Raw genomic sequence first — 25,956 nt, forward strand, 5'->3', positions numbered from 1 at the left:
GGAAGGTTCCACCGCGAGGCCGAACTTATCCGTTGTCTCTGCCCGAGACACACTCCATGGAAGAGTACATCAAAGAGAACCTGGCGAAGGGTTTCATCCGACCATCTTCTTCTCCAGCCGGCGCAGGCTTCTTCTTCGTTAAGAAGAAAGACGGTGGTCTGCGTCCGTGCATCGACTACAGGGGTCTGAACGACATTACCGTCAAGAACCGATACCCTTTACCCCTGATTACTGAGCTCTTTGATAGAGTTAGTGGTGCAACCATTTTCACAAAGCTGGACTTGAGGGGTGCCTACAATCTCATCCGAATCCGTGAGGGTGACGAGTGGAAGACCGCCTTTAACACCCGTGACGGACATTATGAGTACCTCGTCATGCCCTTCGGATTGAGCAACGCTCCAGCAGTCTTCCAGCACTTCGTGAATGAGATCTTCAGGGACATCTTGTACCGCCATGTCGTGGTTTATCTAGACGACATCCTCATCTTTGCTAATAATCTCGAAGATCATCGTTTCTGGGTAAAAGAGGTTCTTTCCCGTCTCCGTGTCAATCACCTCTATTGTAAATTGGAGAAGTGTGTGTTTGAAGTTAAAACCATTCCGTTTCTAGGTTACATTGTGTCCGGTTCCGGACTAGAGATGGATCCTGAGAAACTCCAAGCAATCCAGAATTGGCCTATACCCTTAAGCCTCAAAGGGGTCCAGAGGTTCTTAGGGTTCGCCAATTATTATAGAAAATTTATACGAGACTTTTCCACCATTGTGGCGCCTATCACTGCATTAACCAAGAAAGGTGCTAATCCGTCCAAGTGGTCCGAGGAAGCTACACAGGCCTTTCACCTTCTGAAGCAACGGTTCATCTCTGCACCAGTTCTGAAACAGCCTGACACCGACTCTCCTTTTATCTTAGAGGTAGATGCCTCCTCCGTTGGAGTAGGAGCAGTGTTATCCCAGAAGGCCAAAGATGGACATCTACATCCTTGCAGTTTCTTCTCCCGGAAGTTCTCCCCAGCTGAGCGCAACTATGCCATTGGCGATCAGGAGTTGCTAGCCATCAAGCTCGCTCTGGAGGAGTGGAGATACCTGTTGGAGGGAGCTTCCCACTCAATCACCATACTTACCGACCACAAAAATCTTTTATATCTCAAAGGCGCACAATGTCTCAACCCTCGTCAGGCCAGATGGGCACTTTTCTTTTCCAGATTTGACTTTAAACTCCAGTTCTGTCCGGGTTCTCAGAATCGTAAGGCCGATGCCCTTTCCCGCTCATGGGAGCAAGAAAATGAGTCCGAGTCTGCAGACAAGCATCCTATTATTAATCCGTTGGCATTCTCCACGGTAGGGATGGACTCTACGCCTCCACCAGGGAAAAGTTTTGTTAAGCCAGTTCTAAGGAAGAAGCTCATGCATTGGGCCCATGCTTCCCGTTTTGCTGGACATACAGGCATTCAGAAAACCCTTGAATTTATTTCTAGGTCCTACTGGTGGCCAACTCTGAAAAAGGACGTTATGGAATTTATTGCCTCCTGCCCAAAGTGTGCCCAACACAAAGTCTCCCGCCAGTCGCCTGCGGGGCAACTGGTTCCATTATCTGTTCCCCGTCGACCATGGACCCATTTGTCGATGGACTTTGTTTCCGATCTACCTATCTGCAACAAGTTTAATACCATCTGGGTGGTAGTTGACCGGTTCACCAAGATGGCACATTTCATCCCTCTCACCGGTCTTCCGTCAGCTTCCAAGTTGGCTCAAGTGTTTATACAAGAGATCTTCCGACTTCACGGTCTTCCTGAAGAGATCATCTCGGATCGTGGAGTACAATTTGTAGCCAAATTTTGGCGAAGTTTGTGTCAAGCCCTCCAAGTCAAGTTAAAGTTTTCCACGGCTTACCATCCTCAGACCAATGGTCAAACCGAGAGGGTGAATCAGGACTTGGAGGCCTTCCTCCGTATATATGTGTCTTCCTCTCAAGATGACTGGGTTCAACTCCTTCCTTGGGCCGAGTTCAGCCACAACAATCAATACCATTCCTCATCTTCTTCTACACCATTCTTCATTAATTATGGATTCCACCCTAAAGTCCCAGAATTCCAACCGCTTCCCGCAACTTCTGTTCCAGCAGTGGATGTCACCTTGCGTCAGTTTTCAAATAACTGGAAGAACGTCCGCGCAGCCCTGCTTAAAGCCTCATTCAGGTATAAAAAGTTTGCCGATAGGAAGCGTAGAGCGGTTCCTGCTCTCAAGGTGGGTGATCGTGTGTGGTTGTCCACGAAGAATTTGAGGTTGAGAGTTCCCAGCATGAAATTTGCACCTCGCTACATCGGACCCTTCAAGATTGAACAAGTCATCAATCCTGTTGCCTACAGGTTACAGTTACCATCCTTCTTGAAAATACCCAGGACATTTCATGTTTCTTTGTTGAAACCGCTGATCCTGAATCGGTTTCATTCCGCACTTCCTCCAGCTCCCAAAGTTCAGACTCAACGGGGAGTCGAGTACGAGGTGGCCAAGATTTTGGACTCACGTTTCCGTTACGGTCAGTTACAATACCTCATTGACTGGAAGGGCTATGGTCCTGAAGAACGCTCTTGGACCAATGCCTCAGACGTCCATGCTCCTGCCTTGGTCCGAAATTTCCACGCAAAGTTTCCTTTAAAGCCTAAGAAGTGTCCTGGGGCCACTCCTAAAGGGGGGGGTGCTGTCACGATCCGGGTATCTGGACGCCATTACTTACCCTTCAGATGCCTCCTAAGGCTGGCTCAGCATTCCAGGACCGGATCCCGCTGTTTCTGAGTTTCCACATGCAGAATGTCAGAGTGGTGATTTCATCAGCCGCGGCCTCCGCTGTGCCCGCGTGGTTAAATGTGCGCTTGTCAGTCTGGCGTCTCCTGTCTCCTGTGGCCGGCGTCGCCATTACTGTTTCAATTCTCACATGGATTACAAACCAAACTTCCCTCCAAGTGTCTGCATGGGCGCAGCCATCTTGGTTTTTGTCATCTGATCATTTCCACCAATCTGCTGTCTGTATTGTTGATTTGCATAATTGCCTAGCCAACCCCTTCCTTGCTGCAGGTATAAGTAAGCTGTGCCTGAACAAGGAAGGCGTCAGTGCTTTGGTTGTCTAACCTAGTTCCAGTTTGTCTCTCTCCTGTGGTTGTCTTCCAGGTTCCAGCTCCTGTCTCCAGACTTCTGCTATAGAGACCCGCACCAGCATTCCATCTGCGGTGTAGCCTGACTCTCCGATCCATTCTGGACTCACCTGTTTCCAGCTACAGCAATCACCTGCTTCCAGCCGAGCTTCCAGCAGTGTACAACTTCTCTTAAAGGGCCGGTGTCCTTTCTGCAGTTTACCACTCTCCACCGGTATTATTATTTCATCGCTCTCAAGTCAATCACCTGCTTCCAGCCCAGCTTCCAGCAGTGTACAGCTTCCCTTAAAGGGCCGGTGTCCTTTCTGCAGTTTACCACTCTCCACCGGTATTATTATTTCATCGCTCTCAAGTTCGTTTATTATTTAACTGGTTCCAGCCAGTATCCACTCCGTACCAACAACAGTCTGGTTCCAGCCAGTATCCACAGCAGCCGTTTTACCTTCAGCAGCCCAGCCTTTCCTGGAACACCAGCTGGTACGATCCTGGGTTCTCTCCATTGCTACAGTCAGGCCTGGTAAGGACTTTCCAACTAGAAGATTATTAGAACTGTCTCACACTACCAGTGCCTGTGGCCCTTGCCACCCTGTAGTACCCAGGAACTGTATTATTGCCCTGCTGACTTTTATGTTTTCTTATTTTCTGCTGTGTTACGGAGTTTGTCATAATAAACATCATTGACTTTTATCCTGGTTGTCGTGGTCACGCCTTCGGGCAGTTATTCTACATGTTACTTACATGTCTAGGGGTCTGATACAACCTCCCAGGTTCCGTTAAATCTCAGCCCCTACAACTGAGGTTGCCTCCCGTCAACTCAGGCCCTCAGTTGTGACAGGTACTGCATATACAACCTCCTTTTGTGCCTCCAGTGGCACCTTGGGATCTCAATGTTGTTTTGAGGTTCCTTAAGTCACATTGGTTTGAACCACTCACCACTGTGGACTTAAAATATCTCACATGGAAGGTGACGATGCTGTTAGCCCTGGCTTCAGCCAGGCGTGTGTCAGAATTGGCGGCTTTATCATATAAAAGCCCTTACTTAATTTTTCATTCTGACAGGGCAGAATTGAGGACTCGTCCTCAATTTCTCCCTAAGGTGGTTTCAGCGTTTCACTTGAACCAGCCTATTGTGGTACCTGCGGCTACTAGGGACTTGGAGGACTCCAAGTTGCTTGACGTTGTCAGGGCCCTGAAAATATGTTTCCAGGACGGCTGGAGTCAGAAAGTCTGACTCGCTGTTTATCCTGTATGCACCCAACAAGCTGGGTGCTCCTGCTTCTAAGCAGACTATTGCTCGTTGGATGTGTAATACAATTCAGCTTGCACATTCTGTGGCAGGCCTGCCACAGCCAAAATATGTAAATGCCCATTCCACAAGGAAGGTGGGCTCCTCTTGGGCGGCTGCCCGAGGGGTCTCGGCTTTACAACTTTGCCGAGCGGCTATTTAGTCAGGGGCAAACACGTTTGCTAAATTCTACAAATTTGATACCCTGGCTGAGGAGGACCTGGAGTTCTCTCATTCGGTGCTGCAGAGTCATCGGCACTCTCCCGCCCGTTTGGGAGCTTTGGTATAATCCCCATGGTCCTTACGGAGTCCCAGCATCCACTAGGACGTCAGAGAAAATAAGATTTTACTTACCGATAAATCTATTTCTCGTAGTCCGTAGTGGATGCTGGGCGCCCGTCCCAAGTGCGGATTGTCTGCAATACTTGTACATAGTTATTGTTAACTAAATCGGGTTATTGTTGTTGTGAGCCATCTTTTCAGAGGCTCCTTCGTTGTTATCATGCTGTTAACTGGGTTCAGATCACAGGTTGTACGGTGTGATTGGTGTAGCTGGTATGAGTCTTACCCGGGATTCAATATCCTTCCTTATTATGTACGCTCGTCCGGGCACAGTATCCTAACTGAGGCTTGGAGGAGGGTCATAGGGGGAGGAGCCAGTGCACACCACCTGATCCTAAAGCTTTTATTCTTGTGCCCTGTCTCCTGCGGAGCCGCTATTCCCCATGGTCCTTACGGAGTCCCAGCATCCACTACGGACTACGAGAAATAGATTTATCGGTAAGTAAAATCTTATTTATTGTACTTATGCTCCATTATGCTTTTATTTTGCAATGTGTTTATGTGTGCCCCCTTGTACAGCGCTATGAACCCTCTGTGGTGCCATGTACATATGATGATGATGATTATTCTCATACCCGGCTCTCCGTCAGAGAGGAGCCTGGGCATGGGCTATAAATGCCCTGTGCCTCCCTCACCAGTATTACACTATGCTTGTACAAGTGCAGCTGCCACACAACACTAGTAATCCTGCCTTCCTTGTGTTATTGCAGCGGAGAAGAAAGAAGCAGACGCTGTGTTCCTCGTGGATGGCTCCCTGACATCCTTCATCACAAGTAGCCGAGTATGGTGTATATGCTGCAGTAGATGTTGTTTTATCCTGTTATATACATATCATTGTTTAATAAATGAGGTGAGAGAAATGAAATAGTTCCATATTAGAGGGAATAATCTGACAATGTCACAGACTGTTGTTTCAGCAGTGTCCACTAGGTGGTGGTGAGGGAGCATGAATTGTGTTTTCTGGTCTTTTGTAGCTCCTCAGTAAACGTCACCTAGGATCTCCATCGTTACTGTCTTCATCTGGAAGATGATCATCAATGTTTACAATTTCAGTCAGAGCTGTTATGTAAATCACTACCTTTTCTGTTTTCAGTTCCTCGGACTGCAGTACCTGTGAGCAGCTTCGGCGCCTGGAGCAACACCGCAATCTGCAGGAGGCTTTGAAGATGGTAGTAGTCCGGAGAGCACGACAGAGGGTCCGCATTGTAGGAGCATTCAGCAGGAAGGGGACAGGCACCTGGGAGTAATCCAGAACCAGGAATAGAAGCTCCACCAGACGGCGGGGCTACAGGCAGGAGAGCAGAGTAATGGCGACTAAGCATTTGGAAGCGTGGCAGGCCCCAGTGCAGAGCGGAGGATCAGGGAGGCACACAGAGGTCAGAGTTCAGCAGAAGGACATCAGGTACAGGTAAGCAGGAGTCTCAGGGTAACCACAGAATTAAGACTCAGGATGATTCAAGATTCAAATTTTTATTGTCATGTACATCAGCAGACAACACTGAAATAAGTATGTAGTAGAAAACCATGGGCTTTGGTGCCATCGAAGAGATGGATAAGCACATGAGGGAAGAGGGCCCTGCTCGTGAGATACATGTAGTTATTGCTGTCTCCAACAGGTGGAATAATGGCGTTGTGTCTCTGGTGATGGTAACCTGTAATTAGTTGTAATAAAGGGCTGTTACTGTGATATAGCATATGTGGAAGCAGAATCATTACCAGCCCCCTCGCTTTAGGGGTTAGGAAGCCCCTAGGCACAGCAGTATTAGTAGGAGGCACTGGGTAGGGGTAGTAGTAGGAGGCACAGCAGTATTAGTAGGAGGCACTGGGTAGGGGTAGTAATAGGAGGCACAGCAGTATTAGTAGGAGGCACTGGGTAGGGGTAGTAGTAGGAGGCACAGCAGTATTAGTAGGAGGCACTGGGTAGGGGTAGTAGTAGGGACACCTTAGAACAGGTGACAATGACAGCTCCTCCATCCCTCACCACCACTGCCCATTGCAGACAGGGAGATCATCCGTAACCCGGCACATGTGGCCCCTGATAAGTCTTACAGCACTGCCGCCTAGAGGTGACGCATGGAATCATGGTGGCCGGGGTACACACATGCTACGGTGCACCCCTCCCCCAATTATACATAGGTGTATGTATGACTTTATGTCCCAAACCCCAGAATTGGGGCTCATCAGTCTGATTGCACCATAACTCCAGCTGCAGCCTAACCCTAACTGCAACCTAACCCAAACTGCAACCTAACCCTAACTGCAGCTTTACCCTAACTGCAACCTAACCCTAACTGCAACCTAACCCTAACTGCAACCTAACCCCAACTGCAACCAAACCCCAGCTGCAACCTAACCCCAGCTGCAACCTAACCCCAGCTGCAACCTAACCCCAGCTGCAACCTAACCCCAACTGCAACCTAACCCCAGCTGCAACCTAACCCCAGCTGCAACCTAACCCTAACTGCAACCTAACCCTAACTGCAACCTAACCCTAACTGCAACCTAACCCTAACTGCAACCTAACCTTTACTGCAACCGAACCCTAACTGCAGTCTAACCCCAGCTGCAACCTAACCCCAACTGCAACCTAACCCCAGCTGCAACCTAACCCCAGCTGCAACCTAACCCCAGCTGCAACCTAACCCTAACTGCAGCCTAACCCCAGCTGCAACCTAACCCTGACTGCAGTCTAACCCTAACTGCAGTCTAACCCTAACTGCAGTCTAACCCTAACTGCAGTCTAACCCTGACTGCAACCTAACCCTAACTGCAGCCTAACCCCAGCTGCAACCTAACCCTAACTGCAACCTAACCCTAACTGCAGCTTAACCCTAACTGCAACCTAACCTTTACTGCAACCTAACCCTAACTGCAACCGAACCCTAACTGCAGCCTAACCCCAGCTGCAACCTAACCCCAACTGCAACCTAACCCCAGCTGCAACCTAACCCCAGCTGCAACCTAACCCCAGCTGCAACCTAACCCTAACTGCAGCCTAACCCCAGCTGCAGTCTAACCCTGACTGCAGTCTAACCCTAACTGCAGTCTAACCCTAACTGCAGTCTAACCCTAACTGCAGTCTAACCCTAACTGCAGCCTAACCCCAGCTGCAACCTAACCCCAGCTGCAACCTAACCCCGACTGCAACCTAACCCTGACTGCAACCTAACCCTAACTGCAGCTTAACCCTAACTGCAGCTTAACCCTAACTGCAGCTTAACCCTAACTGCAGTCTAACCCTAACTGCAGTCTAACCCTAACTGCAGTCTAACCCTAACTGCAGTCTAACCCTAACTGCAGTCTAACCCTAACTGCAGCCTAACCCTAACTGCAGCCTAACCCCAGCTGCAACCTAACCCCAGCTGCAACCTAACCCCGACTGCAACCTAACCCCAGCTGCAACCTAACCCCGACTGCAACCTAACCCTGACTGCAACCTAACCCTAACTGCAGCTTAACCCTAACTGCAGCTTAACCCTAACTGCAGCTTAACCCTAACTGCAGTCTAACCCTAACTGCAGTCTAACCCTAACTGCAGTCTAACCCTAACTGCAGTCTAACCCTAACTGCAGTCTAACCCTAACTGCAGCCTAACCCCAGCTGCAACCTAACCCCAGCTGCAACCTAACCCCGACTGCAACCTAACCCTGACTGCAACCTAACCCTAACTGCAGCTTAACCCTAACTGCAGCTTAACCCTAACTGCAGCTTAACCCTAACTGCAGTCTAACCCTAACTGCAGTCTAACCCTAACTGCAACCTAACCCTAACTGCAGCCTAACCCAAACTGCAGCCTAACCCCAGCTGCAACCTAACCCTAACTGCAGCCTAACCCAAACTGCAACCTAACCCTAACTGCATCCTAACCCTAACTGCAACCTAACCCTAACTGCAGCTTAACCCTAACTGCAGCTTAACCCTAACTGCAGTCTAACCCTAACTGCAACCTAACCCTAACTGCAACCTAACCCTAACTGCAGCTTAACCCTAACTGCAGCTTAACCCTAACTGCAGCTTAACCCTAACTGCAGCCTAACCCCAGCTGCAACCTAACCCCAGCTGCAACCTAACCCTAGCTGCAACCTAACCCTAACTGCAACCTAACCCAAACTGCAAGTGGATGTTTCTGGGCGGAAACTGTCCGTTTTATGGGTGTGTGTGAAAAAACGCTACCGTTTCTGGGAAAAACGCGGGAGTGTCTGGAGAAACGGGGGAGTGTCTGGGCGAACGCTGGGTGTGTTTGTGACGTCAAACCAGGAACGAAACTGACTGAACTGATCGCAGTGTAGGAGTAAGTCTCGAGCTACTCAGAAACTTCTAAGAATTTTCTATTCGCAATTCTGCTAATCTTGTGTTCGCAATTCTACTATGCTAAGATTCACTCCCAGCAGGCGGCGGCTTAGCGTGTGCAAAGCTGCTAAAAGCAGCTAGCGAGCGAACAACTCGGAATGAGGGCCAGTGATCCCCTCACGCCCTGCTGCCTAAGCCTAGGGAGGGCGGTGCCTAACCCTAACCCCCCTCCCCTAACCCTCCCGGGGTGCAGCCTACCCTTTCCCCGCAGCCTAAACCTAACCTTCCCCTGCGGCTTACCTCTTCAGCGGCGCAGTGTCAGGACATTCGGCATCCCAGCTTTTGGATTTCCGACGCCAGGATGTCTACCTATTCGGGATGCCTGTGTCGGCGTTTGGAATAGTGTCGGGATTGTGATTGCTGGGATCCTGACACTGAGTCATGGTGTGATGGTGATACTGATGTAGCCAGACCTCAGCCAGGCAGAGAGAAGCTGCTACAGTCGGGGGCGTTACAGTGGTTGGTAAGGAAGTTATTATACAGAGATCGGTTTGTGTATGACGTGCTAATAACACGCAGGGTTATGACGGTGTCCATATGTAGACAGCTATGTACTACCATATACCAGCAGAGGTGTCTTACAGCACTTCAGTCACAATGGGCCTCATTCAGAGTCACGCGCAACACGGAGACTTTGCCGGCTTGAAAATAAATGCAGATTTGCGCCTGTATTTAGAGTCACCCACATTTATGCTGCAGCACTGCTCGCGGTCATCTGCTTGTGAAAGGCGTGGCTGGCGCAAGTCCCTCTGAAATCGTCTGTCAATCCTTGCTGCAATAGATCCTAGAAGCGGAAATGTGGCTGAGACGGATTAAACTCTAAATTGCCTAAAGTTGCTCATGCCGGCTCAGACACAACGCACAGCGGCTAACAAATCAGACATCTGTCTGCACGCAGCACTGAATCAGGCCCAGTGTGTTTCCTCTCTTTCCTAACCTGAACGAGTAATAACCTGCGCTATACCAGTTGCCAGCTGGTCCAAGCGACTGTATTCTATCTCTGCGTGTCCGGAATAAGATTTCTCTGACGTCCTAAGTGGATGCTGGGGACTTCGTCAGGACCATGGGGATTAGCGGCTCCGCAGGAGACAGGGCACAAAACTAAAGCTTTAGGATCAGGTGGTGTGTACTGGCTCCTCCCCCTATGACCCTCCTCCAAGCCTCAGTTAGGTTTTTGTGCCCGTCCGAGCAGGGTGCAATCTAGGTGGCTCTCTTAAGGAGCTGCTTAGAAAAAGTTTTTAGGTTTATTATTTTCAGTGAGTCCTGCTGGCAACAGGCTCACTGCATCGAGGGACTTAGGGGAGAGAAGTTCAACTCACCTGCGTGCAGGATGGATTGGCTTCTTAGGCTACTGGACACCATTAGCTCCAGAGGGAGTCGGAACACAGGTCTCACCCTGGGGTTCGTCCCGGAGCCGCGCCGCCGACCCCCCTTGCAGATGCTGAAGATTGAAGGTCCAGAAACCGGCGGCAGAAGGCTCTTCAGTCTTCTTGAAGGTAGCGCACAGCACTGCAGCTGTGCGCCATTGTTTGTCACACACTTCTCACCAACGGTCACGGAGGGTGCAGGGCGCTGCTGGGGGCGCCCTGGGCAGCAATGTAAATACCTTTTATGGCTAAAAAATACATCACATATAGCCCTTGAGGCTATATGGATGTATTTAACCCCTGCCAGATATTACAAACTACGGGAGAAAAGCCCGCCGGAATAGGGGGCGGGGCTTATTCTCCTCAGCACACAGCGCCATTTTCCTGCTCAGCTCCGCTGTGAGGAAGGCTCCCAGGACTCTCCCCTGCACTGCACTACAGAAACAGGGTAAAACAGAGAGGGGGGGCACTTTTTATGGCGATATTTTATATATTTAAGCTGCTATAAGGATACAACACTTATATAAGGTTGTTCCCATATATATTATAGCGCTTGGGTGTGTGCTGGCAAACTCTCCCTCTGTCTCCCCAAAGGGCTAGTGGGGTCCTGTCTTCGATAAGAGCATTCCCTGTGTGTCTGCTGTGTGTCGGTACGTGTGTGTCGACATGTATGAGGACGATGTTGGTGTGGAGGCAGAGCAATTGCCGGTAATGGTGATGTCACCCCCCAGGGAGTCGACACCGGAATGGATTGCTTTGTTTATGGAATTACGTGATAATGTCAGCACATTACAAAAATCAGTTGACGACATGAGACGGCCGGAAAACCAGTTGGTACCTGCCCAGGCGTCTCAGACACCGTCAGGGGCTGTAAAACGCCCTTTACCTCAGTCGGTCGACACAGACCCAGACACTGAATCTAGTGTCGACGGTGAAGAAACAAACGTATTTTCAAGTAGAGCCACACGTTATATGATCACGGCAATGAAGGAGGCTTTGCATATCTCTGATACTGCAAGTACCACAAAAAGGGGTATTATGTGGGGGGTGAAAAAACTACCTGTAGTTTTTCCTGAATCAGAGGAATTGAATGATGTGATGAAGCGTGGGTTAACCCAGATAGAAAAGTGCTAATTTCAAAAAAGTTATTGGCATTATACCCTTTCCCGCCAGAGGTTAGGGCGCGCTGGGAAACACCCCCTAGGGTGGATAAGGCGCTCACACGCTTATCAAAACAAGTGGCGTTACCGTCTCCTGATACGGCCGCCCTCAAGGATCCAGCTGATAGGAGGCTGGAAACTACCCTAAAGAGTATATACACACATACTGGTGTTATACTGCGACCAGCCATCGCCTCAGCCTGGATGTGCAGTGCTGGGGTGGTCTGGTCGGATTCCCTGACTGAAAATATTGATACCCTGGATAGGGACAGTATTTTATTGACTATAGAGCAATTAAAGGATGCTTTTCTTTATATGCGAGATGCTCAGAGGGATATTTGCACTCTGGCATCGAGAGTAAGTGCGATGTCCATATCTGCCAGAAGAAGTTTATGGACGCGACAGTGGTCAGGTGATGCGGATTCCAAACGACATATGGAAGTATTGCCGTATAAAGGGGAAGAATTATTTGGCGTAGGTCTATCGGATCTGGTGGCCACGGCAACTGCCGGAAAATCCACCTTTTTACCTCAGACCCCCTCCCAACAGAAAAAGACACCGTCTTTTCAGCCGCAGTCCTTTCGGTCCTATAAGAACAAGAGGGCAAAAGGACAGTCATATCTGCCCCGGGGCAGAGGAAGGGGTAAGAGAGGGCAGCAAGCAGCCCCTGCCCAGGAACAGAAGCCCTCCCAGGGTTCTGCAAAGCCCTCAGCATGACGCTGGGGCTGTACAAGCGGACTCAGGAGCGGTGGGGGGTCGACTCAGGAATTTCAGCGCACAGTGGGCTTGCTCACAGGTGGACCCTTGGATCCTGCAGGTAGTATCTCAGGGTTACAGGTTGGAATTCGAGAAGTCTCCCCCTCGCCGGTTCCTAAAGTCTGCTTTGCCAACGTCTCCCTCAGACAGGGCGACGGTATTGGAAGCCATTCACAAGCTGTTTTCTCAGCAGGTGATAGTCAAGGTACCCCTCCTACAACAGGGAAAGGGGTATTACTCCACGCTATTTGTGGTACCGAAGCCGGACGGCTCGGTAAGACCTATTCTAAATCTGAAATCTTTGAACCTGTACATACAAAAATTCAAGTTCAAGATGGAATCACTCAGAGCAGTGATAGCGAATCTGGAAGAAGGGGACTTTATGGTGTCCCTGGACATAAAGGATGCTTACCTGCATGTCCCAATTTGCCCTTCACATCAAGGGTACCTCAGGTTCGTGGTGCAAAACTGTCATTATCAGTTTCAGACGCTGCCGTTTGGATTGTCCACGGCACCTCGGGTCTTTACCAAGGTAATGGCCGAAATGATGATTCTTCTGCGAAGAAGAGGCGTATTAATTATCCCTTACTTGGACGATCTCCTGATAAGGGCAAGGTCCAGAGAACAGCTGGAGGACGGAGTAGCACTAACCCAAGTAGTGCTGCAACAACACGGGTGGATTCTGAATTTTCCAAAATCTCAGTTGACCCCGACAACACGTCTGCTGTTCCTGGGAATGATTCTGGACACGGTTCAGAAAAAGGTGTTTCTTCCGGAGGAGAAAGCCAAGGAGTTATCCGAACTTGTCAGGAACCTCCTAAAACCAGGAAAAGTGTCTGTGCATCAATGCACAAGAGTCCTGGGAAAGATGGTGGCTTCTTACGAAGCAATTCCATTCGGCAGATTCCACGCACGAACTTTTCAGTGGGATCTGCTGGACAAATGGTCCGGATCGCATCTGCAGATGCATCAGCGGATAACCTTATCGCCACGGACAAGGGTGTCTCTTCTGTGGTGGTTGCAGAGTGCTCATCTGTTAGAGGGCCGCAGATTCGGCATACAGGACTGGGTCCTGGTGACCACGGATGTCAGTCTGAGAGGCTGGGGAGCGGTCACACAGGGAAGAAACTTCCAGGGAGTATGGTCAAGCCTGGAGATGTCTCTTCATATAAATATACTGGAGCTAAGAGCAATTTACAATGCTCTAAGCCTGGCAAAACCCCTGCTTCAGGGTCAGCCGGTGTTGATCCAGTCGGACAACATCACGGCAGTCGCCCACGTAAACAGACAGGGCGGCACAAGAAGCAGGAGAGCAATGGCAGAAGCTGCAAGGATCCTTCGCTGGGCGGAAGATCATGTGATAGCACTGTCAGCAGTGTTCATTCCGGGAGTAGACAACTGGGAAGCAGACTTCCTCAGCAGACACGATCTACACCCGGGAGAGTGGGGACTTCATCCAGAAGTCTTCCACATGATTGTGAACCGTTGGGAAAAACCAAAGGTGGATATGATGGCGTCTCGCCTCAACAAAAAACTGGACAGGTATTGCGCCAGGTCAAGAGACCCTCAGGCAATAGCTGTGGACGCTCTGGTAACACCGTGGGTGTACCAGTCAGTGTATGTGTTTCCTCCTCTGCCTCTCATACCAAAAGTACTGAGAATTATACGGCAAAGGGGAGTAAGAACGATACTCGTGGCTCCGGATTGGCCAAGAAGAACTTGGTACCCGGAACTTCAGGAGATGCTCACGGAAAATCCGTGGCCTCTACCTCTAAGACGGGACCTGATTCAGCAGGGACCGTGTCTATTCCAAGACTTACCGCGGCTGCGTTTGACGGCATGGCGGTTGAACGCCGAATTCTAAAGGAAAAAGGCATTCCAGAAGAGGTCATTCCTACACTGGTTAAAGCCAGGAAGGAGGTGACTGCACAACATTATCACCGCATTTGGAGAAAATATGTTGCGTGGTGTGAGGCCAGGAAGGCCCCGACGGAGGAATTTCAACTGGGTCGATTCCTACATTTCCTGCAAACAGGATTGTCTATGGGCCTCAAATTGGGGTCCATTAAGGTTCAAATTTCGGCCCTGTCGATTTTCTTCCAGAAAGAATTGGCTTCAGTTCCTGAAGTCCAGACTTTTGTAAAAGGAGTACTACATATACAGCCCCCGGTTGTGCCCCCAGTGGCTCCGTGGGACCTGAATGTAGTTTTGGATTTTCTCAAATCCCATTGGTTTGAGCCACTCAAATCGGTGGATTTGAAGTATCTTACATGGAAAGTAACCATGCTACTGGCCCTGGCTTCAGCCAGGAGAGTGTCAGAATTGGCGGCTTTATCGTATAAGAGCCCATATCTGATTTTCCATTCGGACAGGGCAGAACTGCGGACGCGTCCTCAGTTTCTGCCTAAGGTGGTGTCAGCGTTTCACCTGAACCAGCCTATTGTGGTGCCTGCGGCTACTAGCGATTTGGAAGATTCCAAGTTGCTGGACGTTGTCAGGGCATTGAAAATATACATTTCAAGGACGGCTGGAGTCAGAAAATCTGACTCGCTGTTTATACTGTATGCACCCAACAAGCTGGGTGCTCCTGCTTCTAAGCAGACGATTGCTCGTTGGATTTGTAGCACAATTCAACTTGCACATTCTGTGGCAGGCCTGCCACAGCCTAAATCTGTCAAGGCCCATTCCACAAGGAAGGTGGGCTCATCCTGGGCGGCTGCCCGAGGGGTCTCGGCATTACAACTCTGCCGAGCAGCTACGTGGTCGGGGGAGAACACGTTTGTAAAATTCTACAAATTTGATACCCTGGCTAAAGAGGACCTGGAGTTCTCTCATTCGGTGCTGCAGAGTCATCCGCACTCTCCCGCCCGTTTGGGAGCTTTGGTATAATCCCCATGGTCCTGACGGAGTCCCCAGCATCCACCTAGGACGTCAGAGAAAATAAGATTTTACTTACCGATAAATCTATTTCTCGTAGTCCGTAGTGGATGCTGGGCGCCCATCCCAAGTGCGGATTGTCTGCAATAATTGTACATAGTTATTGTTACAAAAAAAATCGGGTTGTTATTTGTTGTGAGCCGTCTGTTCAGAGGCTCCTACGTTTGTCATACTGTTAACTGGGTTTAGATCACAAGTTATACGGTGTGATTGGTGTGGCTGGTATGAGTCTTACCCGGGATTCAATATCCTTCCTTATTGTGTACGCTCGTCCGGGCACAGTATCCTAACTGAGGCTTGGAGGAGGGTCATAGGGGGAGGAGCCAGTACACACCACCTGATCCTAAAGCTTTAGTTTTGTGCCCTGTCTCCTGCGGAGCCGCTAATCCCCATGGTCCTGACGGAGTCCCCAGCATCCACTACGGACTACGAGAAATAGATTTATCGGTAAGTAAAATCTTATTTTCTAGATATAATGATCATTTTTTTTAAACTAGAATATCTAATGCTACTATAAACTATCTATGTGCAAATGTTCTGTACTTCCTCTTGTTGCTTCTAGCCCTCTGGTGGAAGAGATTGGAGTGAAGGGCCCCCGGAGTTCTATGACAGAACAGACACGTACAGTAACAAGGACCTCACGGCGGCCTCCAGGGTGACGCAGATCTTAGATCGGGCCTTGAAGACGCTTGATGAACGGCCTGAGGAATATAAAGATTACAATACTAGGAAAATGGTTCTACGTGTACAGGCCGAAGCCTACAGTGCAAACTATGAATACAACTCAGACTGCAAATGAAAGGACATTTTACTGGGTTTTGTTTTATCCCTGAACATTGTCCAGTTCTTCAGCACAGATGGATGGGGTGGGTTGGGGGTAAATACATACAGTACAGTACAGTATCTCGTGATTAGTTCCACTCCTCCGTGACCCCGGGCAATTGACATTTTTTTGCCGATTGTTTTACAGAAAACACGTTTTATTCCTTAGTAAAGACTGTTGCATTTTATACTGTTGGGTTTGTTTGTAACTACTTCTTACATTACAAGAATGAAATAAATATTCTTATTATATGTTATGGAAATTTTGTAGGAAAAATACTGGAAAAATATCCCGTTCCCACAACTCTTCCCCTGGTTACTTTTACACAACTGTTACTATACCAGTTGTTTATATAGCGCAAGCATATTCTGTAGCGCTTTAGTAGTGTGATCAGCTAGTTCTACGGAGTATAGTATAGAACATATATGTGTGCTTTATACAAGGAGTGACACCGTTATAATGTGCAGATTATGGTATAGAACATATATATGCGCTTAATACAAGGTGTGACACCGTTATAATGTGCAGAGTATGGTATAGAACATATATGTGTGCTCTATACAAGGTGTGACTCCGTTATAATGTGCAGAGTATAGTATAGAACATATATGTGTGCTCTATACAAGGTGTGACTCCGTTATAATGTGCAGAGTATGGTATAGAACATATATGTGTGCTCTATACAAGGTGTGACTCCGTTATAATGTGCAGAGTATAGTATAGAACATATATGTGTGCTCTATACAAGGTGTGATACCGTTATAATGTGCAGAGTATGGTATAGAACATATGTGTGCTCTATACAAGGCGTGACACCGTTATAATGCGCAGAGTATGGTATAGAACATATATGTGTGCTCTATACAAGGTGTGACACCGTTATAATGTGCAGAGTATGGTATAAACATATATGTGTGCTCTATACAAGATGTGACACCGTTATAATGTGCAGAGTATAGTATAGAACATATATGTGTGCTCTATACAAGGCGTGACACCGTTATAATGTGCAGAGTATAGTATAGAACATATATGTGTGCTCTATACAAGGTGTGACACCGTTATAATGTGCAGAGTATAGTATAGAACATATATCTGTGCTCTATACAAGGCGTGACACCGTTATAATGCGCAGAGTATGGTATAGAACATATATGTGTGCTCTATACAAGGTGTGACACCGTTATAATGTGCAGAGTATAGTATAGAACATATATGTGTGCTCTATACAAGGCGTGACACCGTTATAATGTGCAGAGTATAGTATAGAACATATATGTGTGCTCTATACAAGGTGTGACACCGTTATAATGTGCAGAGTATAGTATAGAACATATATGTGTGCTCTATACAAGGTGTGACTCCGTTATAATGTGCAGAGTATAGTATAGAACACACTTTTTTATCCGAGGTTTTATAAGGCAATAACTACTAAGGCGGGATGTAGTGTAAAAGCGGGGACTCCTTTTCCAAATGAGCTTTGAGTAGTGCGTAGTATTTCGGCTAGAGGGCTTGGTGTTCAGTTACAGCTCTGCCCTCTGCTGTGATGGTCATGAAGCCCCATGCCTCAATTTAGCACTGAAGGAGTTAATGACGCTTTTATTCAAATATTTCCAAAGAAGGAACTAATTGTGGCAGACCCGGCGCAGATGGTTCAGTACAAATAACTGTGATAATTAGGTCACCTGTGCTCAGATTTGGCTATCCTTAAGACCTGGACTGTTAGTGTGGCTTGGGCCCTGTGGTTGGGAAGCAGATAGCTCACAGGCTGCATAATGTTCTACTAATGTGACAACTGTCTCAGCGCAGGTTATAATATTTCCATTGCAGATCTGGAGACGTGTAACAGGTAAAACATCAGACGTTGCTTCATACCGGGAAACATACATATTAAGGATGATCCCTCTGACGTCTCTACGCTTTATCACCTGCCAGAGATGCTCCGGAATGGTTAGTGGATGGCGCGCATACAGCACTACGGTCTGCGCTACAGCTATGTGATATGCTGCGTTACAGCGTTACTATAAGGGGAGTACTCCAGGCAGTGCTAGTGATGTCATTCCCTAGTTCTGTGCTGCCCCTGCTCCTTCAGCACTTTACAGACTCCAACGTGGAGCTTACATGATGAGAGGACTGGAACTAAAACCTTGTCACACACTATGTGACCTATTTGTATCTATCATGTAAGCTCTGAGTGCCGCGTCCTTTTATATATATATATATATATATATATATATATATATATATATATATATACACACACACATATACACACACACAGTGAAACATTGTGGTCGATGTAACTTCATAGGTTATATGTAACCACATGATTATAGCTGTATAAAGGATTCTTGCTGGAGTTATATAAATACTGTTGCAGAATAGTACTTACCTTGGTCATGTAAACATGGAGGATAGAGGATCATCCAGGTTACGGCCGATATTCCTGTAAAAGAACATCACAAGGGAACAGAGTTAATGGTATAATATCCATAAGAGTCTCAACATTTTGTACACATAAGCGTCATCCCAAGCTGACCGTAAATCCACAGATCGTCACCCTGTGGGCGTAATGCTTGGGTGGAGGCACTTGGCATATTACACTCTTAGTAACATTGATAGCGGGTTATACCGTGATAACCGTACATCTGTGGACCCCACATAGGAATGTATGGAAGACTGTGATTTATAGGCCTAATTCCCAAATAGATGCACAGATGTGACAATGACCCTGCAAAACATTGAGAACTATTTGATCACTTTTTCTACCAACTAATCGTTAGTTAAAATACCTTAATGCGCCGACCCCCATTTATCCCCCCCTCCAACTGACTATAAGGATCACACTGTAATCATGTCTCAGGAGCTGCTACAGCAGCTGATCATGCCTGGTGATGATGTCACAGACACATGACATCACAGACACAGGATGTTAGAATTCTCACTTCTCAGTACGAGTTGCATAATGGAGGTAGGTTTTATTTCAGCTCTCTCATTTCTTTTATTTTCAGACTCTTATTCTGCCCTAAACTATTTTCTGTTGTCTCCAAACGTCATTCTAATTTAGGGCTCTATCCAGGATGTTCAATTTCTCGTAAAAAAATGCAAAAAGCAGGGTTTCCGCATTTTTATCACAACCCCACTATTCAGCAAAGGGTTAACGGAGAAGATAGCGCAATCATCTTCTCCGTTCTTACCCATCTGGCTGAATAGCAAGAGTGATCCATTGTGACAGGAGAGATCAATTACATTATTTTGTTGTGAAATATGTTTTATAACTATTATATCTTATTTATCTTAACTACTTTACAAGCATGCTGTTTAGCCAAAATATACATATAGTATGAGCTAAAACACACACACACACACACACACACACACACACACACACACACACACACACACACATACAGTATATACACACACACACACATATATATATATATATATACACATGCACATGGATGGATTGTAGATGTGTGAAAAATCACACATCTGTAATCCACTACACTGACACGCGGGGAGGGGGGGGGGCAGACCAGGGTAAGTCTGCCCCGCATGACAGGTCCTGCCATGCAAAAGCATTGCATGTTTAGGGCTGCCCCCGCCTACACAGCCTAGCTGCTACGGTAGACAGCAACCTGCCACCTTTAGGGCTGCAGCGGCTGCCCCGCAAATGGTCCACACCTCTCCAACGACACCCCTTAAACGCTGCCGCTACACTCCTGCCCCACAAACGCCTATGCCGGTCAATCAATTGTTTGACTTTGTATTTTGGTTTCGCTGTGTTCTATTCTAGGAAGTGCTTATTGTATTTTGTATTGTTGACTGATGATGAATAAAAAATAATTTTACTTAAAAAAGACCCCAATCCTGTAGCCGGGTACTAACGTGCCCCCCATACCCCACGTATATGAGACATCATGAGGTCACTAAGAGGGGTCTGGACCAGGGAGCTGAGCAGCCTAAGGACTCATCAGGTGGCTCTCCCGGCTGCCAAACGTAGGTACAGCGATGAACCCACATCCTCTGCCCTGTGCCCCGGGCAATGCCACTGCCCACTACCCCTCGTTACTGTCCTGCTTGTGCTCAGGTGTTCATACACACTGACAGACATCAACTAACTGTGCATAACACACGGGAGCGGAAACCAAAGCGCTTGTTCTTTTTCTGCAATAAACTGCGCTGATCCATCTCTTCCACAGGGAGATGTTTCGTTTTAGTTAAGAATAATGTTGCACTTTTTTCTTTCCTTCTATAGAGTTCTCAGTTCCGGAGATTTCTGTTGTGGAAGAATGCGTAAGTGATGTTTTCTTCTTCTCATTTGTATAATTGTGTAATGTCAGATTTGGGCAGCACGGATGGTGTAGTGGTTAGTATTACTGCCAAACAGCACTGAGGTCATGGGTTCCATTCCTACCATGGAACTAACTGTGTGGAGTTTGTATATTCTCCCCGTACGTGGGTTTCCTCCGGGTTCTCCAGTTTCCCCCCACAATCCAAAAATATACTGATAGGTTAATTGGCTGGCAACAAAAGTAACCCTAGCGTGAATGTGTGTGCGTGTACATGTGATAGGGAATATAGGCCCTCATTCCGAGTTGATCGCTCGCTGCCGTTTTTCGCAGCGATCAGGTGAAAAAAACGGCATTTATGCGCATGGTACGCAGCACGCATGCGCTAAGTACTTTCACACAAAAGTGCAGTTTTACAGAAGGTCGAGCGACGTTTTTCAGTCGCTCGAGTGTTCGTAGTATGATTGACAGGAAGTGGGTGTTTCTGGGCGGCAACTCAGCGTTTTCAGGAAAAGTGCTAAAAAACGCAGGCGTACCAGACAAAAACTCAGGAGTAGCTGGAAAATCGGGGGAGTGGCTGGCCGAACGCAGGGCGTGTTTGTGACGTCAAACCAGGAACTAAACAGACTGCAGTGATTGCAAGATAGGAGTAGGTCTGGAGCTACTCAGAAACGGCATGAAATTTGTCCTGTGCACTTCTGCTAAGCTAAGATACACTCCCAGAGGGCGGCGGCCTAGCGTGTGCAATGCTGCTAAAAGCTGCTAGCGAGCGATCAACTTGGAATGAGGGCTTTAGAGTGTAAGCACCACTGGGGCAGGGACTGATGTGAATGAGCAAATATTCTCTGTACAGCGCTGCGGAATATGTGTGCGCTATATAAATAACTGGTAATAATAATAATGGTATAGCAGTATCAGTAGTCCCTCCTTAGCCGGGGATGGCAGCGCTGCAATTGTAACTCCCAATCCGCCATAACACAACCCTCAGGGCACCCGTATATGTGACATGTAATATGTGCTGCAAGTTTCTGTGTGCCATAATATTCTGGTTTTTCTGCTTGTAGGAAATTTTATAAACGACTGAACTTCCTGGCAGCTGGTGATGTAAGTTATTTAAAATTATAATATATATATACACACATGTACACACACAGGAATGGTGAAATGTATCGTACATATTTAAAGGTTTATATTGTATACTTATCTTTTTCTTTTTCTCCCCCTTCTATAGCAAGGCTTTGATACACCAGGTACGTCCCAAGATGTTATGCGGCTGTTACGCTCTTATGCCGCCAGAATACTGTATACGTTTTATTATATACAAACGTCTAAAAATAAAATAAATCTAAAATGACTCCTTTTATTTTTCAGACATGCCGCCACGGGAGGACGAAGGGTAATTATGTTATTTTTAAGTTTGGACAATTTAGGTTTGATAGAATCGCATTAATATGAACGCAGAACTAAACATGATGTTTATGATAAAATACTGGGGCAGATGTATTAACCCTGGAGAAGTGATAAAGCGGTGATAAGTGGAAGGTGATAACGCACCAGCCAATCAGCTCCTGTCATTTCTCAAATCCATAATGATTGGCTGGTGCATTATCACATTGAACTTATCACCGCTTTATCACTTCTTTATCACTTCTCCACGTTAATACATCTGCCCCGTTGTTGGAAATCCTTTTGTATACTGTGATGAGGTTACTTGAATAAAATTTGCTCTGTAACATCTTAACAACATTCTGTCAGTGTCATAGTGGTGCATAAAGGGCCCTCAGGGGAAATGCAATGGCAGGGGTCCACTAAAGGAGGTGTGGTTAGCTGATTGGAGGGGTGTGGCATAGGATCACAATGCCCACCTTATAATACAGAGATCAATGCAGTGACTGCCATATAAGAGAAAGCAAAGCAGGGATGGCAATATAATACAGAGAGCACTGCAATGACACCATATAATACAGAGAGTAATGCAATGACACCATATAATATAGAGAGCAATGCAGTGACTGCCATATAAGAGAAAGCAAAGCAGGGATGGCAATATAATACAGAGAGCACTGCAGTGACACCATATAATATAGAGAGCAATGCAGTGACTGTAATAATACAGAGACAACACAGTGACTGCCAAATACACACAACAAACACTCCCTCACATAAGCCTTTATTTACCAGTTTATTCCTCTCTGAAGTCCTGCGGGCCAAGGGGATCCACTGTGGTTAACGTATCATCCTGTTTAAAAAAGGGAAAAAAGCATCAATTATACAGCAAGTTTATTCCCACAGGCCGAGGTCAGACCGTGGTCTAGATACACAGTACTATGCAGCAGCTTTTGCCAGCTACCAATTCTCTGCAGAGTTGGCCCTGAAATTTAAAACAAACACAACTGGTTTTACATTTAATGTTGATGCTGTTTTGCATTTCTGGGTCGAACCTGTTGAGAATAAGCGATTTACATAAACCCCCCCATATGTTGTTCTGTATGGTCAGGTAGTGTTGTATTACTTTTTTGCTTTAGATTGCAATACTACTCCGTTGTGCTTTGTGCATCTGATATAGTTTATTTTCTGCAGCGGGGTACACTGGTATTCCACAGGGAATAACATCGGGGTGTAGAGTTGGATCTTGATCCAAGGCACCAACAGGCTAAAAGCTTTGACTGTTCCCAAGATGCATAGCGCCACCTCTATATCCCCGCCTCCAGGCACTGGAGATCAGTTTGTAAGTTGATGCCTGCAGTGCAGGACACTAACAAAGAGCTTTTTAAGAAGATAGAAGACTTCAAGGGCCGCAGCACAGGCACTTAGAAGTGCTATATGTCATGCTGACATATCATGCTGCGGCTCCCTCACCTCCCCCAGCGGCACTGTATACTCCCGCGCCCTGGTTGCCAGTTACTTGCAGCGGAGGGTTCCGGTATCTTCAAGGCACACAGTCACCGCTGCTCTCCAGGATCACGTGGCCGCATCATGGGAGGAGGTAAGAGGATCCCCCAGGCGTGACCCTCTGAAAATCGCAATCCGGCGCGGTCTCCAGGAGATGGACCACGTGGACACTGTGGCCGTACAGTGACCCCACTAGACCACCAGGGCAAGGGGCACAGGTCGGATTATATAAAAATCCATTTCAATAGGCCCCGCAGTACCCGGTGGTGAAGTCCAGCAAGGGGATAAGGCTCTGACCTGTAGCCCCTCCCCCAGCCCCAGGCGCCATTTACTGCAAATGTTCCCGCCCCGGAGCTGCTTCTCTCTGTCTCCCTCACTCCCTGTCTGCGTTTGGGCGCCATTACATACATGCTGCGCTGATTCTGGGACTGTTGGGCAATGTCTCCTCTGTAAAGCGCCAGCATCATCAGCGCTGAGCATTTACAGGACACGTAAGTATTCTACATGTCATTTAGACAGTGTTAGTTAAGAACAGGTGCATTACTACAGGGATATTTAGTACAAGTACCCTGTGATATTCATCCAGTCTTTACTGTGCATTGTTATATCTATATACCTATATAGCTTTACTTGGTAGTACAGTTACTTAGTATTGCTAGTCCAGTGCAGTTTTATTGTTATCTGTGATAATTTCTGCATTGTACATGTGACTGTGTGTGCCAATAGCTGCTGTGTGATTTCCATTCCGTGTATCTCACATATACTGCTATCCCTATATTCTGTACCCTGAGGGGGGCTAGGTGCATATGAGTTCTCATATAATATAGTGTTTCACAGGATATACTACTTTGGTATTTCTCTGTGTATTACAATCACCATATACCTCTTAAATCCTCCATGTGTACTCTGCTTACAGTCACACTATTCAGGGTTTTTTTTGTCAGTACTTTGTCTGCTTATATTGTACTATTATGCCCTAAGGTTACGCTTTCATATAATGTCGGCTAAACAGGGCGGTAGATCCATGGCTGATCCTGCACCATGCAGTGCTGATGCCACGGATTGCTCTTAGGAAAACATAGCAGCTGTGGGTTCAGGTACTGGGGGTTCTATATCCCCCAGTCAGTCTGAAGCAATTGGGGCACAGCAAGACCCACCTTGGGCTTCTTTAACTAGACTTGCGCCCCCTATGGGACCTCCTGTGCCATTACAGCCACATATTGTCCCTGCAGTTAATCCGCCATGGGCAGATACTCTGTTCTCTCAGTTACAGCAATTAAATCAGTCTTTGGTTAAACAAAAACCTAACCCTCGCCCTCCTAGGACCAAGGGGTCATCTAATCGGGCCATTACTTCCACACAATCCACCTATGTTTCGGATACTTCATCCGATGAAGATGGCGTCTATACTGACCCCTCAGACACTGATGCAGATGCTTCTGATGGGGAATCTATTACACAAGTGGATGTCCCTGACCTTTTGGAGGCTATTAGGCCGATTCTTCATATTGATGATGACACAGAACCTCCAAATACCTCTAAGAAACCAAATAAGTTCAAACATCAGAAGGTAACTAAATTAGTTTTACCTCATTCTGACCACTTAGTTGACATAAGTCAGGAATCCTGGGAGTATCCAGGAAAGAAATTCTCTCTGTCTTAGAAGATGCTGGCTCGTTATCCCCTCGCTGCAGAGTTAAGTAAAAATTGGGAAACACCGCCGCCTGTGGACTCACAAGTCACACGTCTGGTGGTGTCATCTCTGCCTGTCACTACCGTCACCTCTCTGAAGGAACTGATGGATAAGTGTGTGGAGGGTTGCTTGAAGTCTGTTTACACTCTTGCTGGAGCTGTGCATAGGCCCATAATTGCGGATTCTTGCACTGCAAAAGCTATTGAAGCCTGGGTTCAGGACGTTGGCATGGCTACTGTCTAATTTTCCTGATAATGCTAGACAGTGTCTTACATATATTATTACAGCCTCATTATATTCAGGAGGCAGCATCTAATGCAAGTGTCCTGGTGACCAAAGCGTCTACTACATCCATTCTGGCTCGTCGGATTCTCTGGTTGCGGTCCTGGTCTGTAGATCTGGATTGTAAAAAGACCTCGGAGGTGATCCCCTTTAAGGGAAACATACTTTTTGGGGAAGATCTCAACAAGATTATTGCTGAATTAGCATCTGCTAAGACTGCCTGTCTGCCTAGTACTAATCCTCCGAAAGCTAAAAGTACTTCCTTTCGTTCCTTTCGACCTCCAGGTAAAACAAAGGGTCAGGCATACCCCAAACAGGTTCACACTTCCAAATCCACTAAGCCCAAGCCTAAATGTGCCTAGGCTGCCCGTCAGCCTGCTTCCAAAACAGATAATCCTGCTGCATGATGTGGCGGGCCTCCCCCTGGGAGATCCCAGGGTGGGAGGCCGACTACTACGTTTTTCCCAGGTATGGTTACAGACCACTTCGGACGCCTGGATAAGGGAAGTTGTCGCTCACAGATACGCCATCTCTTTCAAGAAACGTCCCTCTAGCCAGTTTTGCTCAACAAACATCCCTTCGGATTCAGTAAAAGCAAAAACTCTACATTTGGTGGTGCATTCCCT

The 25,956-nt window shown here is 47.3% G+C and overlaps 1 long non-coding RNA gene across 2 annotated transcripts in view; it reads left to right on the plus strand.

The window, feature by feature from the left end:
• Positions 1-16,419, plus strand: part of LOC134943214 (uncharacterized) — a 53,948-nt gene extending 37,529 nt beyond the window's left edge. The window contains exons 2-4 of one of the 2 annotated variants that reach the window (XR_010181427.1): positions 5,486-5,625; positions 5,869-6,183; positions 15,908-16,419. This is a non-coding gene — a long non-coding RNA (uncharacterized LOC134943214). The remainder of the gene's footprint in view (positions 1-5,485; positions 5,626-5,868; positions 6,184-15,907) is intronic. The other variant, XR_010181428.1, reaches the window with a different exon arrangement.
• Positions 16,420-25,956: the final 9,537 nt, after the last annotated feature.

Source organism: Pseudophryne corroboree, chromosome 7 (genome assembly GCF_028390025.1).
Source record: "Pseudophryne corroboree isolate aPseCor3 chromosome 7, aPseCor3.hap2, whole genome shotgun sequence".
Classification (NCBI taxonomy): domain Eukaryota; kingdom Metazoa; phylum Chordata; class Amphibia; order Anura; family Myobatrachidae; genus Pseudophryne; species Pseudophryne corroboree.